Source organism: Globicephala melas, chromosome 19 (genome assembly GCF_963455315.2).
Source record: "Globicephala melas chromosome 19, mGloMel1.2, whole genome shotgun sequence".
NCBI lineage: Eukaryota > Metazoa > Chordata > Mammalia > Artiodactyla > Delphinidae > Globicephala > Globicephala melas.
The window spans coordinates 16,507,969-16,520,590 of NC_083332.1; the positions used below are offsets into that span (position 1 = coordinate 16,507,969).

At 49.0% G+C, this 12,622-nt stretch overlaps 1 pseudogene; it reads right to left on the minus strand.

Annotated features, from left to right (window-relative positions):
• Nucleotides 1-6,531: 6,531 nt before the first annotated feature.
• On the minus strand, nucleotides 6,532-7,619 carry LOC115862499 (beclin-1 pseudogene; annotated as a pseudogene).
• Between the last annotated feature and the right edge of the window lie 5,003 nt (nucleotides 7,620-12,622).

Here is a 12,622-nt window from a genome sequence, read left to right on the forward strand (position 1 = left end):
TTGGAAAGCGTTTCAAATCAATATTCTAACACATATTTTTTCTCTTCTGTAATGTGATGAACTGATTCTGAAAGTTCTTCAAGAGTAAAGGTTTAAGAACATTCAAACTTGAAACTAGAAAACTTGAAAAGGGTCGTTAATAGGAAAATCACAAAAAATAAAGGCATATGACCATCACGTAGAAAAGATGTTCATTCTCACAAATAATCAAAAAATGCACACACGATAAAACATTTTCCCCAAAAGAGAACAGACGGGGCTTCCCTGGTGGCGCAGTGGTTGAGAGTCCGCCTGCCGATGCAGGGGACACGGGTTCGTGCCGCGGTCTGGGGAGATCCCACATGCCGCGGAGCGCAGCCATGGCCGCTGAGCCTGCGCGTCCGGAGCCTGTGCTCCGCAACGGGAGAGGCCACGACAGTGAGAGGCCCGCGTAACGCAAAAAAAAAAAAAAAAGAACAGACTTTTTTTTTAACTGGCAGTACCCAGGGATAAGTGAGGACATAAGAAAAAAAAAGGTATTTTCCTATTGTTGAAGGGAATGACAGTAGGCACAAAGGATCTGGTGGGTAAGGTGGCAGTGTGTATCCGAATCATTACAGATCTGAAAACCATTCACACTACCATTTCCACCTTTAGGACTTTATCCTAGGTATGCAATTAAGACCAGAGATAAAACTTGGCTACTATATTATTTATCACTACTGATTTACAAAACAATGTCTTAAATATCCAGTAGGAAAGCAGACAACGTTTTACAAGAAGTAAACTATTTACATTGTCCTAATGGGCTAGCGTATAGACACATTGCTTTGTAGAAAGACAATTTTAAAGTGAGACTTCTATTTAATTGTTTTAAAAAGAATGCCAAAGTCCTGACTTGGAAAACGTTGGGGAACCACGGCCAGAGTGTTGATTTTGTAGAAGCGTCTCTCTAGATAATACCCCACTGTAGACTTGGAGTACAAGGGTACGTCCTGAGGCAGTAAATACCCCCTATTCCATCCAGACCTCCAGGACCCCCAGGAACTGCTAGTCCTGGGAGGCATGGGGTGGAGGCAGACATCACTTACTGCTTCCCAGGCTGAGTTTCTTGTCTCCACTGTGCCAGGCAACAACTTCTCAGAGTCAGCCATCCTGGATGCATCTGCGGGGTCCTGGCCACACCAAGCCAACAGGAAGGCAGCCCAAAATGGAACATGTTCACGCAAGGAAACCCACGGCAGCATGTCAACACACCACTAAAAGTAAAATCATATAGACTTCCAGTTACAGATGATGGGCTGAACCCCTTCACTCGTGTTCTCTCCCACCAGTGACCAAACCGGAGGATAAAGAAATGTGAAAATTGGGACTTCCCTGATGGCGCAGTGGTTAAGAATTCCCTGCCAGTGCAGGAGACACGGGTTCGAGCCCTGGTCTGGGAAGATTCCCACATGCCACGGAGCAACTAAGCCCGCGAGCCATAACTACTGAGCCTGAGCTCTAGAGCCCGCGAGCCACAACTACTGAGCCCACGTGCCTAGAGCCCGTGCTTTGCAACAAGAGAAGCCACTGCAATGAGAAGCCCGTGAACCCCAACGAAGAGTAGCCCCTGCTTGCCGCAACTAGAGAAAGCCCACGTGCAGCAACGAAGACCCAACACAGTCAAAAATAAATTAATTAATTAAAAAAAAGAGAGATGTGAAAATTGATCACGTCACAATATCAAAGACAGTGGGAAGGGGTTCGTTACAGGATTTGAGATTTCAACAAAACGGCAAAGCACAGTGGGAGAGCTTAGCAGGACTCAGAAAAGATAAAGTGCTCCAAAGGTGGGTAAGGACAGGGCCATGGCTGGGTGTGCCCCCACAGATGGCCAAGGGGGCTGGGGTGCTGTAAATGGGAAGTAAGTCCCCCTTGTGGGGTCTTTAAGGGTCATTCCAACATGGCTGCGAAAATGACGCTCAAAGAGGCATACGAAATTAAAGGGTTCATTATACTCTTAGGTCCCAGAGAAAGAGACACGGCACACCTCACAGGGGACCATGTGGGAGGAGCACCAAGGGAACAGGCTCCACCAACACGGCTGAGGACCCATGGGCAAGGGCCATAACAGGGGGTCAGGGAAGAGTACACAAGCAAAAGGTTTGAGCAGATTTCACTGGTGCATTTGAATGTCACTAGGTTACGGTCATGGAACGGCAAGAAGGGGAACTTGTGGAGTGGACCAGCCTTATCATACGTTAGCTTGTTTGTGACGATGTTGAGGCATCAGGAAAATATGAAATTTTAAAATACTATAACACGATAAACGCTGTCATGCCTCAGCATCAACCCCATTAATTGGATGGATCAAAGTTGTCACCTGGGTTGTAGAGATATTAGAGGTGAGTGGGACACGTTGACTTAACCACCAAGGGAAGGAAGGAAGGGTAGCCCCCGCTCTCCACAACTAGAGAAAGCCCGCGTGCAGCAACAAAGACTCAATGCAGCCATAAATAAATAAATTTATAAAAATTAAAAATAAAAGTATAAAAATTAAAAAAAAAAAGAGTTAACACTAATCCTTCTCAAATTCTTCCCAAGAACTATAGAGGAGGGAACACTTCCAAAATCATTTTACAAGGCCAGCATTACCTAAGCCAGATCAGGACACTACAAGAAAACTACAGGCCAAATCCCTGATAAATATAGATGCAAAATTCTCAATAAAATATACACAAATGAAATTCAACAGCACATTAAGTGAATCATATGCCATGATCAAGTGGTATTTATCCCTGGGATGAAAATGGTTCAATATATGCAAATAAATAAATGTGATTCCCCATATTAATAAAATGAAAGAGTAAAAATCATATGATCATCTCAACAGATGCAGAAAAAGCATTTGATGAAATTCAACATCCTTTCATGATAAAAACTCTCAACAAATTAAGTACAGAGAAAAGGTACCTCACCAAAATGAAAGCCATATGTGACAAGCCCACAGCTAACATCGACTCAATGGTGAAAAAAATGAAAGCTTTTCCACTAAGATCAGGAACAAGACAAGGTGCTCACTCTTACCACTTCTATTCAACACAGTACTGGAAGTTAAAAAGGAAGAAGTAAAATTGATGATATAATCTTACATACAGAAAATCCTAAAGACTCCACCAAAACACTAGTCCATTCAGTAAAGTTGCAGTGTACAAAATCAACATACAAAAATCAGTTGCATTTCTAAATACTAACAATGAACTACCTGAAAAGGATAGCACACAATCCCATTTATAATAGTAACAAAAACAAAATAATTAGGAATAAAATCTAACCAGTGAGGTGAAATACCTGCACACTGAAAACTATGACATCGATGAAATAAACTGAAGAAGATACAAATAAGTGGATACAAATATCTGTGTTCATGGATCAGAAGAATTAATATGGTGAAAATGTCCATAATACCCAAAGCTACCTATAAATTCAATCCCAATCCCTGTCAATATTCCAATGGCATTTTTCACAAAAATAGAAAAAACAATTCTAAAATTCATATGGAGCCACAAAAGACCCTGAAGAGCCAAAGCAATCTTGAGAAAGAAGAACAAAGTTGGAGGCATCGCAGTTCCTGATTTCAAACTATACTACAAAGCTGTGGCCGTCAAAAAACTATGGTACTGGCATTGGGACTTCCCTGGCGGTCCAGTGGTTAAGGCTTTGCCTTCCAATGCAGAGGGTGCAGGTTCAATCCCTGGTCAGGGAGCTAAGATCCCACATACCTTGGGGCCAAAAAACCAAAACATAAAGCAGAAGCAATATTGTAACAAATTCTTATTGAATTTAAAAATGGTCCACATCAAAAAAAAAAAATCTTAAAAAAAAAAAATTATGGTACTGGCATAGAAGCAGACACACAGACCAATGGGACAGAATCAACAGCCCAGAAATAAACTTATGTACATGAGAGCAACTAATATTTGGCAAAGAAGTCAAGAATACTCAATGGGGAAAGGATAGTTACTTCAATAATAGATGGTCTTAGGGCTTCCCTGGTGGCGCAGTGGTTGAGAGTCCGCCTGCCGATACAGGGGACACGGGTTCGTGCCCCGGTCCGGGAAGATCCCGCGTGCCGTGGAGCGGCTGGGCCCGTGAGCCATGGCCGCTGAGCCTGCGCGTCTGGAGCCTGTGCTCCGCAATGGGGGAGGCCGCAGCAGTGAGAGGCCCGCATACTGCAAAACAAAAACAAAAACAAAAAAAATAGATGGTCTTAGAAAAACTGCATATTTATGTGCAAAAGAATGAAACTAGATGCCTATCTTACACTGCTCACAAAAATTAACTCAAAATGGGTTAAAGACTTAAATGTAAGACCTGAAATCGTAAAACTTCTAGAAGAAAACATAGATATTACAGAACACTTGATTTGTAGCAAAGAAGAGCAAAGAGGTTAAGTAAAAATGCTGTAGTCCTGAATTTGAAGGATCAGTATAAACTCCTTAAAAATACGTGATATGGGGGAAAAAAGAAAAAAATGTGATATAGGTGAATGCATATATAATATGGATTAGATGTAATATAGTAGAGGTAAAGTAGAAGAAAATAAGTAAAAATTCTGTAATCTTGAATTTGAATTGGATGTAAGTTATTACAACCACTTTGAAAAATGATTTTACAATATCTAGAAAAGTGAAATATCATATATACCCTATGATTCATTGGTATATATCCTAGAGAAACTCTTGAATATGTGAGCCAAGACAAGAACGTACAAGAACATGCATAGATATGTTCTCTAAAAGCTATAAAATAGAAACAACTCCAAACAGCTATCACGGTACGATGGCGAAATCGTTTATGGTGTCTTCATCAATGGACTATTACCCAGTAATCAAAATGAATGACTAAACCAACACATAAACATGGATGAATCGCTAAAATGTAAGGGTGAGCAGAGGACGTAAACACAGAAGAAAACATTTAGGATGATTCAATCAATATAAAACCCCAAAGCACTCCATAGTAAACAACAAATTGTTTAAGCATACATGAATAGGTGGTAAGACAATATAGAGAAGTGAAGGAGTGATTGACACATGATTCGGCATGAGAGCTCCACCTGAGAGGGTAACCAAGGGAGAGGTGTTCAGAGCAGGGCACATGGAGGGTGCTGGTTACGTTCTACTTCTCCAGCTAGGAAGTTATCAATAGATCCACTGGCATGTGTTCTTCTTTCCTTCAAACTGAACCTGTGTTTTCTAGCCTCAGTGGCCATAATATATTTCTCAATATAAAATTTTAAAAAGGAGGGCAAGAGAGGAAGAGGAAAGGGCTCCGGGTCTAGGGAGCATCTTTAGGGTGGGGACAGCTTGAAAATGCTTTCGGGTCACTCTCCCTGTGATCATGGCAAGGAGGAGGCCAGGGCTGCTGCAGGCCAATGAGTTTCTGTTGGAGAAGGAGAAAGAGGAACTGAGCCCACACTTCCTCTTGATGGAGGGTGAGGAAGGGTCGTGGCCCAGCCCTGAGCAGAGCTGGAAGGGAGACAAGCGGGACCAGGCAAAGAAGGTTCAGAGCAGCACCAAGGGGTGAGATGGGGCTCCCGAAGCAGACAAAGGAGGGGAAGAGACGCAGAACGGCCATGTGACCCAGGGTGGGACTTGCAGAGAGGGCTGGTCAGAGGGCCCTGGTCCTGGGGCAATGTGCAGAGGGTCTACAGTTGGCTCAGTGGCCCCTTCTCAGGAGAGAGCTGACCTGAGTCAGGGATGCTGCTGTGACCTCAAAACCAGACTAGCTGGGGCCACAAAAGCAGAAGCCTGGCGGTCCTCACACACCATGCCTGGTCTCTGAGTCACATGTCCCCCTAGCCTTACAGTGGCAGGTCTCACGGACATAGGATGTACGTGCAGAGTCATACACACCATTGCTGAAGTGACACAGACACTGTCCCACACAGGGACTCAGGTACAAACTGTAGAAATGCCTTACTCTATACTGACTCATCTTAGTGATAACAGTAACTCACTTTTGTTTTTCAGACTACAGCAAATCTTTTATTACACATAATAGTATGTACCCAAACAGTACCCAACACCATTTCATATCTCTAACACAGGGCAGAGCGGGCATTCAGTACTAGAACCGAGAGAGGCGTGTTAAATTTCGAGCTTCTGACCACATCATATGGTAGCCAGGCAAAGCTTATATGTCATTTTCTCACGTCATCCAACATGTGGCTCATACATTTCATCATCTCGATGGAGACAAAAATTTCCATTCCATATTTTGAGTGCAGGAAGTTGAGAGAGATAAAATCCAGTGAAAACACATTGGTTTCAATTCAACTGAGGTTTAAAAAAAAAAGCAAACTTAAGTTAGTCATTTTGAAGGGAAGGAGGAAAAGGAAGTCATGGGGTTCAGAGTCAAAACTATGAAAAGGGCTGGTCCCTATACAGGGGCTGCTGTAGCTCTGGAAACTACCTATCAAATGATATTTTAAAATAAAGTGGCTTCTCTGAATTTTGTCTTTTTTGGGATTGTAAACACGTGCTGTTTGATATCACCTGAATCTCATTTAAAACTTTTTTTTTTTTTTGCAAACAAAACAAAAAATGTAAGTCTTTTAGGCAAGTATCTTCCTAAGGAAAAAAAGGAGTTCATTTATTATAAGACTGTGAGGATACCCAAGCACGGCCCCACTTAAGATTCAACAGCATGAACTTGAGACCTTTTGTCCGCTGTTCCGCAGAGCTGAACTGGGTTTCAGTAGAACAGGAGCCACCGCTGCCTCCTGCGTCTTCCTTCTTGCCTTTCTCCACATCCACCCTGTAAGGAAGACATAAATGGATGTCTCATCTTTTTCAGCCCCTTCTCTGAACGGCTGCGCACAGCCCAGGAAAGCCCCACTGCATAGTCAAAGAAAAAAGGAGCCCCCAGACCAGTACAACAGCGGCTCCTCAGACATGTCTGAGACTCCAGACTCCACTGGAAATACGCAGAAACCTCTAAAGCTTCAAACCCGTCTACCGGCCAGGGCACGGGTAGCAACTCCATCCGGCCCCCAGCAGCATTCACCTTGCTCCACTCCCCAGGAATAGAACGCACCTGGTTTTCTACATCCTTCCAGCTGTTGTCGTTTAAATTCACCGTATTCCCTCTGATACTGAGCTGCCTCTGGATCCAGTCTCAGCCTCAACCTGGACATCCTTAAGATTTTCTGTCACCGTCTCACGGTTCTTTTCTTCCAGCTCGTGGTCAGCCTCTCCTCCCCCAGTGCCAGCTCCTTTAGTCCCTCTGTAGCTGTTCAGTGTCACCCTCCTTCATTGGCTCTGAGATCTCCAAACATCGTTTGCAGCTCTGACACTCATCTTCAGTGACGCTGAGCTGAGGGTCCAGCTGGCCTAAAAGAGTCTATGCCTCCCTCACCCAGCGGTGAGCCACGCCTGTCTGGCCCGACAGGATGTCAGAAAGGCCTCCAGTGACTTTCACGCTTCAGCTAACGTTCTCCCCGGGGCTGCGTCATCAGAGTGAAGCTGTCAGCGCTTTCTGCAGACGTCATCCAGGCTGGGGGGATGAGTGTGTGAGAGACACCGTCTTGATGGCGTTGGATAAGGCTCCTTTCCTAAGTTAGCCCCTTCCTCCTGCATCGCTCCTGGTTTCACCTGGGCTCAGGGTAGTAATGGAGCTGTGGGCTCCTGGATGGTGACACGGTCCAGTTTCGGGGGCTAGCTGCAGTGTTGGCAACACGAAGCTGACCTGCATGGTGCCGCTGGGCATCTCCAACCCCTCCCTCCCTCGGCACCTGGAGCCGCCACCCTGGTCCAGTCTACAGCCGGGCACTGTGGCTTCCCGTGGGCCCCGGAGCAAGGCCTCCTGAACTGCCGTCACCCCGTCTTCAGCTACTTCCTAGTCTGCAGCTAACAGCGACTCATTTTTACTGAGCATTTATTATGCACCTGTTAGTGTTCTAAGTGCTTTACAATATTGACCCCTTCACTCAACCACTTAACCAACATCCCCCAGCACCGGAGGCTGGGGACGCTGGGCTCCAAGTGGACACAGCTGTGACCACTGCAGTCACAGACACCCCCGTCCCCATGCGGACCAGGGTCCGGTGGGGAAGACAACCCTGGGAATGCCCACATGGAGTGTACACGCTCTTACAGACATGGGCAGGGAGCCTCAGACAGGCCTCGGCGTCCTAAGAGAACTCACCCTGACCCCAGCCCCTGCAGCTGCTGCACCTCTGCCCGATATGCTTGAAAGAGCTGGCTGCTCTGATGCCACCTTAACCCCTCCCCCTGCCCGCCTGCCTCACCGGTGCCCCTGTTCCATCCCCCTTGCTGAGGGATACAGGCGGGAACACCCCAGGGCTCAGGCCTGGGCCTCTTCTCTTTCCTGATCTCATCCTCCTTCCACATGACCTCATCCATGGCTTCAAATACCTCTATACACACATGGCTCCAAAACGTGTATCTCCTGCCCTGACGTCTCCCCTGAGCTCCAAACTCACATGCTCCACACGGCAGGCATCTCCAAAGGGCAAAACAGAATTTTCTACTTATGCACCCACGTGAACCTGCCCTGCCCTCCAGGACAATGGAAGGCATCCACCCAGGTGCTCAGGCCCAAAGCCAATGAGGTATTCTTGTCTTCCAATCAGACCAAGTATAACGAAGTCTTTAAATATAGACACATAGTTTTTAAAGAAGAGAGGGTGGGAGGGAGAGTCAGTCCATATCAGAGCTAAATGCAGTCTTCCCCCCGACCCCTCGCCGTGAGACACCCCCAGGCTGGGCTCCTGTGACCTTCCCTTAGACTCTGCGGCCCCTCACCCACACGCGTGGCTCCCACACAACACACGGGGAGCAGCCTCTCTGCCTCCCGGGCTGCAGGTACGGGGCTGCTGTTTGACCTCCTCCATCATGGACACAGCCCTCTGCCTCTCTGAAGACACACCTCTCTGGCAGTGGGACTCTCTCCACCCCCGTGAGAACTTGTTCCCACCCTGATGGGAGGCCCCCTCCCCAGAGTCAGTGATCCCCCCATCCCCGGGGTCACAGTTGACCCAGGTGTCGTGGGAGACCGGAGCGGGCTGTGTGAAAGGAGAGAGCTGAACCAGGCTGAGCAGGACAACGGGAAGGGCTGGTTCGGGACAGGCTGAGACTCCAAAGGCCCCATCTGGCTGGGAGGACAGCAGCTCCTGGCTGAGACCCACACAGCTCAGGAATGTGGCCACACCAGGCCACGGGCCAGGCAGAGGGCCCAGCTGAAGACGCCTGGAAATCCTCACTAGCACTGCTGCTCAGGTGGAAGAGGGAGTTCCCAAAGCAATCTGGGGTTGAAGGAGGCTGGGTAGACGTCGGGCCGGTGAAATGCCTCTCCCTGAGCTTGAGCTCTACCCTCAGTGTCTGCAACTCCACCGTGGACAGGGTGCTGATGGCCAAGGCACCGTCACAGAGAAGGGAGTAAGCCAGCTGGGTCACACAGGTGCCTGTGACTGGTGTGTGGCAGGTAACTTCAGGAAGGTAAGGTGGATTCTGTGGGACAGTCATGTAACCAGTGGCAGGTGTATGTGACACAGGCAGGCACACCTGCACAGCACAGGTAGAGAGTGTGCACTGGTATGGGATGATGGGAGTGACAGGTGAGCAGCTAGGGACAGACAAGTGAATATGTGACAGGCACACAAACACCACTGCTGAGTGCTTCCCACCCAAGTGCCAGATGTTTCAGGGCCATAGTCCCCCCAGCCCAGGGAGACCTGAGGGCCCTGATGTCCTTGGAGAGCCTCCCAGGCCCCCTCTGCCCTCCAGGGTGAGCCTCCCTGCAGGACAGGAAAGGGCCCACCTGTGACACAAACGCCCGGACTTAGGGAGGGCAGCCCAGCAGTGTCCTCAGGGCCAGAGCAGGAAGATAGGAGCGGGGAGGCACCCTCCACTCCAGCTGTGTTGCCCCGGTTCTCCAGGCTCCTAGACACTTCCTGGGCTCTGTCTCCAGGAACCAGGGGCCTGGTGAGACTAGTCTGCTACCCCAGGAGGCAGTGCCACACAGAATTCCTCCTGGGATGGCTGAAGAAGAGCCTCCCTGTCTCCTGGGAGACAGGTCTGGGTTGGGAAGACCCCCCAAGCCAGGCCTGCCCCCAGCAGTCACTGAGTCCCCAGAGCACGTGCACACACACCCCTCTCCCAGCCAGGTACCCCCCACACCCACTCCGGGTACATGCAGATCCCATATGCCCACACACCATGCGGGGGCAGGGCCTCCAGAACTGCTGGGTGGAAGGTCACCAGCGACCTGGGCGCCGCCCCCATCCCCAGACCTGTCCTCAGACCCCAACCCAAGGCCCTCCTGGAGCCCCCGCAGGCTGAGCCTACGCTTAGCCCTTCACCCTCCTCCCAGGGGGCATCTGCTAACTAGAAGACCAGCCTCAGGGATGGGAGTGAAGCTGGGAGGAGATGGTGGAGAGCACAGCCCCACACATCGCCGCACTCAACCGCTGACGGCTCCCAGGATTGGCCCGCCTTGCTCTCCAGGCATCTGTGGTGTGGACTCCTATGCCCAGCACCTCCCATAAATCACGGCCCCAACTGCCCATCCCCTTCTAGCCCCTCCACAGCAAGCTCACAGAGGCACTCAAGGGTATCTTCAGTTCAGCAAGCTCCCATCTGTGTGTCCTGGCCAAAGAGGGGTAGGAAGCACGGACCAGGAGGGGTCAGTAGCATCTCCTCCTACCCTGTGACCATGCAGGCACCCCATGTTCAAGACCCATCTCCAAGAGCCCACTGTCCCAGCCTAACGTCACACACGTGCACACACACCGCAGCCTTTGTCACTTACAAGAGGCGAACCTTTCCTGTTTGTGGGCCAGGCCATCCAAATATTTCCAAATCACCTGGCCCTGGGGGCCCCCTGCCTTGCGGGAAAAGGATCCTAGGTTCTGTTGGCCTCACTCAGTTATCTTTCTCTCTCTCCCTCTTGTTCATTCCACCTCTCAATTTCTTTCTCAATCTTTCTCTCCACCATTCTCTCAGTCTCTCAGCCTCTCTCTCAATCTCTCTCTTACAATGTCTCTCTCACCATCTCTCCCTCTCCCAGTCTCTCCTGATCAATCCACCACCATCTCTGTCAAACGTTCATTCTTTCACACGCAATGTCTTTCTCAAAATTTCTCGTTACCCCTCACAATATCTAGCTCTCTCAATGTCTCACAATCTCATGCCCCTTCTCATCTCCCTCCCAATCTCCATCTCTCCCCTCCCTCCCTTTCTCCCTCTTTCTCACCCATCTCAAACAACGTCCCTATCTCTCCCTCTCTCTCTCATACACACGAGCACGCGCGGCAGGGAACCCAATACTCAAGGGTATCCACAAAGGCACACCTGTGTGTGTACTACCTGGGGCACACACTTGATGTGCAGCACGTATAGTTTTTGTGTAAACCCATTCTTGGGCCTCTATCCCACCTGTGGCTCCTTCATTGGGCAACTGAGGCTGTACTTGGACTTGCAAACCAGTGAAGGAGAGGGGTCCTAAGTTGAGACTCTAAAGGCCAGGGCAGGGTCTGCCTCAGGTTACAGTACCAACCATAGGCCAGGCACTGTGGAGACAAGAGTGAACAACCCAGACAGACCCTGGCCTGGAGTGCCCACCCTCTAGTGAGGAGATGGACATGAAGAGAACTCTTCTTCTCTCAGTACATGGAAGTACAGCAGTTAACAAAAGCCCAGTTAGAGGTGTCAGCAGGTGTCAACATCAGGGGAGACATCCTAGGGGCAGGTGGGTTTGGCACCCAGCAGTGGAGGCTCATGGGTAATCTACCTGGCTTGAGGTCTGGCTCTCACACTGCTTCCTCAGTCTCAACAACCATCATGTCAGCATAATTCCTGACAATGGACTGGAAGATGCTGCTTTCGGAAAAGAGCTTACAGATCGGGGCCCCCAATTCTGGGTGTTCGGTGACGTGTAATAACGAGAAGCCTGGCTTATTCGTGTCGCTGAGATCGGAAGGATCTGACCAGGAATTAAAGCATCGGGCAGGGGGTGGGTCCAGGCAGAGCGAACTGCATGTGCAAAGGCTCTGGGGTTACAGGGATGGTGGCAGTCACCAGCCCTGGGAGAAGGCAAAAGAGGGTCATGGAGCCCAAAGAGAAAGGGCAAAGTGTGGCCAGAGATAAAGCCACTGCCCCCCAGGGTCATGCATTCCCTTGGCTCTGACTTTTGATAAAGTTTGGCACATGAGTTCAAAGGAGGCTCCATGCTGTGATGACTCAGTCCAGCTGGATGGGGGAGCATGGTAACCAGGATGGAGCAGGTGTGGAGAGAGATGGTGGTCCCCATGGCAGGAAGATCAGGGACCACCTCCACAGCAGACACAAAGAAAGAGAAAAGAGTAGAGCTGAATTTGCAACAAGGAGAAACGGAGGCCAAAGCAGGCTTCGACCTTGGAAGCAATCAGAAGAAAGCTTTGCAATAATTGGCTAGAAAGCAAAGCAGCCCAGCTCAAGAGGAAGAGAAAGCCAGAAAGAACCTCCCATTCCTGGAATATACTGTCTCCTGCCCCACTGGGATCACCTCCTCCAAGAAGCCACCTTGATCCTGTTCAGTCCCTTCCTCAGGAGACACACGCTTCCCGTATCTCAGGGCAACCTCTGCGTTAAAATAT